The sequence below is a fragment of the Lathyrus oleraceus genome, chromosome 3, assembly GCF_024323335.1.
Source record: "Lathyrus oleraceus cultivar Zhongwan6 chromosome 3, CAAS_Psat_ZW6_1.0, whole genome shotgun sequence".
NCBI classification, from domain to species: domain Eukaryota; kingdom Viridiplantae; phylum Streptophyta; class Magnoliopsida; order Fabales; family Fabaceae; genus Lathyrus; species Lathyrus oleraceus.
In genome coordinates this window covers 232,088,828-232,091,992 of record NC_066581.1, presented here as the reverse complement: position 1 = coordinate 232,091,992, position 3,165 = coordinate 232,088,828, and the positions used below count along the sequence as shown (strand labels likewise).

The 3,165-nt window shown below is 33.8% G+C and overlaps 1 non-coding gene across 1 annotated transcript; it reads right to left on the bottom strand.

The window, feature by feature from the left end:
* Window positions 1-1,974: 1,974 nt before the first annotated feature.
* On the bottom strand, window positions 1,975-2,079 carry LOC127133393 (small nucleolar RNA R71). Its single transcript, XR_007807372.1, has one exon. It is a non-coding gene; the product is annotated as a small nucleolar RNA R71 (small nucleolar RNA).
* Window positions 2,080-3,165: the final 1,086 nt, after the last annotated feature.

The following is a 3,165-nucleotide window of genomic DNA, read 5'->3' as shown; positions in this document are numbered from 1 at the left end:
TATATTGTTGCACAAAAATAGCTTTTTGAAATTTGAATGTATATAAAAGTGTAAAATGAAAAATAGTGTGATATAAATGGATGAAATGTGAATCCTATCTCTCTGTAATACTACTTTCAAAGTGTGATATGAAAAATAGCACCAAATACATAGTTATGAGAGCATGATATATGAAAACTCAAAGCATATATATATATATATATATCTATTATATATTTTTATAGTGAACTTGGAATTGAACCTTCATCACATAATAACATAAGAAGATCATCAAATGCAAGCAATACACATGAAACAAATCATCAGAGTCCTTCAAATAACATATGATTTTTTATGGCACCTTTATGTTCTAAAATTTGTTTATTTTGATAATAGCTTAAGATAATGGATACAAAAATTGTAGATCAATTTTATGTTTTAATATTTTGGGATAGCTTAATATTTGGTGATACTTGTATCAAACATTTAAAGTTGATATAGAATTTTGACAAAATTAAACAATTATACATACATTTATATTTTATTTTTGGGCATTTTAATATATGTTATTTAACATTTTTTACAAGAATACATAAAAGTAAATTAATTATACATTTTTTAATTTATTTTTTGTGCTGGTGTTAAATTGTGACAAAAAACTTAAATTTATTTTAGCGAGATCTTTTTGAAAATGTAGCGGTTTATATATGCTAATTTCACAAATAATATATGTGTATATTATTAAGGTTAAAATGACGTTATTATCAATACATTACGACGGTTTTCACCAACTAATATTTGAAGATATGAAATATATGGCACTTAAAACAGCCACTATTTACAAACAAAAACCGCCATATTAAACTGGGTGCACAGCGTTTATTCTTAAATCGCCATTCCTTGCGGCAGCCAAATTTACGGCGTTTTTAAAGATGTCGTATTTATAACTTATGGCGGTTCAAACCACCATAATATTTATAATTTAACCGCCACAATTTATACGTTTTTTTGTAGTAAAAGTTGCCAGATTATTCGTCAATAATAGGGGCAATGCGCTAGCGAAATCAGGTAGTGCCTGATTTTATCTATTTTCTATAATTTATGCAAAGGTCTCATAATAAAAGTAACAAAGATCATATGATTGTGTTATAAACATGCACTGTAACCTTAGGTCCTATTTGCCCCAATTTGAGATTTAAGTAATTTTTTCGTTATGCTCTTTTCGTTTAATTGTTTTTTCTTTTAAGTTTTTTTACCAAAATCTCTACTTTTGGTTTCTCTAAATATACACCGATAGGATAATAATTCGGTACTTAAACCATTGGTGTCTATGGTTCGATATCTATTTTATTACTTCTCGACAGTTGTGCACTTGCGGTTGCATCAAGTTTTTGGCACCATTGCCAAGGACCAATTATGTTTAATGTTGAATTTCTGTTTGATCACCGTATAGACTAGAGCTTACTTTTCTGCTTATTTTATTATGTTTGTTTGTTGTGGTTCTCGCTACTCATGTATATGTAGAACTCATTTTTTTGATAGCTTAGTTGAGCCCATTGACGAAATCGAGCGTTTCTTACTCAAGAGACACCAAAATATTAGATTACAAGCTATGGTCTATCCGGTTGATACTAATCCCCTTAAGGATTATGATATTCCTATAGAAGAGGAATCACATTGTAGTATTGTGCAATCGTTGATCGCAACTAATGATTTTGAACTAAAACCTTCCTTGATCGATATGGTGCAACAAAACCAATTTGTTGGTTTGCCTTCGGAAAATCCTGATCTTCAACTTTCTATTTTTTTTTTAAATTGGTATCATTAAGGCAAATGGTGTTGATCAAAATCTCATTCACCTTTGTATTTTCCCTCTTTCTTTAAGATATCATGCACGTGCTTGATCCAATCCTTTTCCGCCAATTCTATTACTTCACGGACCCAATTGAAAGCGGTCTTTCTAGCACGGTACTTTTCTCCAAGTAAAACAGACCAAGTTAGGAATGAGATCAACAACTTTAGTAAAGAAGAAGGAGAGTCCTTGTTTGAAGCATGAGAGTGTTATAAAGATTTTCTAAGACTATGCCCTTCCCATGGATTTGAGAAATGGATGATTATACATACCCTTTACAATGGTCTCCTTTACTCCACAAGGATAAATTTAGATGCAGCTTCCGGTGGATCCCTAATGAATAATCCTCAATATGTAGCCTACAATTTGATATAAGAGATGGAAAAAAACCACCACTCATGGAGAAGTGTGTGACAAGTTGTCGCTAAGTTTACTCCTAAGACCGATGGTATGTATGAGGTTAATATGTTTGATCACATGAATGCTAAGGTGGATGCTCTTTACCATAAGATAGATAGCCTAAGCATCACACCTTTCACACCTACTATTCTAGCCTATGTTTCTTCAGTTACCCCCGCCACACTCTACTGTGTGATAAGCGGATTTAAGGGCGTACTGATAGAGATTGTCAAATGATCCTCACGGGAGGATCCACCCAAGAAAATGTCAACTTTGTGAACAATAAAGGAACAACCCATACTCAATCACCTACAATCTGGAGTGGCGTGATTACCCAATCTTCTCTTATAGGAACAACAAACCCTAACAAGCCATGGGATCTTCGGGTTTCCAAAAAGCAACACAACCCGAGCCTAAAAAGTATGATCTTGAACTTTTGATGGACATTTTAGTTTTGACACAAATTCGTCAAAACTATGAGTTTAGAAATCAAAACCTCCTCGCCAATGAGGTGCTTAGGAAATTGAACATTATGGTTGATAATGTTGTCACTCACACCAAAATTTTGGAGACTCAGACCTCCCAAGTGGTGCAATAACAAGCCGCTTCTTCTGTCCCTCCCAGACATTTTCGGGACAACCCGGAAAAAATCCTAAGATAAATTTGAATGTCGTGACAACCCATAGTGGTAAGGAAATGGGTAGTTCTAGTGAGAGAGAGGTAAAAGGTTGAAGCGAGTGTTCCAACACCACCCAAAGAGGAGGTTGCTGAAGAGGTTGAGAAGGAAGCTCCCTATGTTGCTTTTCCTCCCTAAAAACATATTGTTCCTTTCCCATAAAGGCCTGTGAAATCCAAAATGGAGGCCCAATTAAAAATGTTCGTGGAAATTCTCAAGAAGATCCACCTCAATATGCCTTTCACCTAGTTGCTAACCC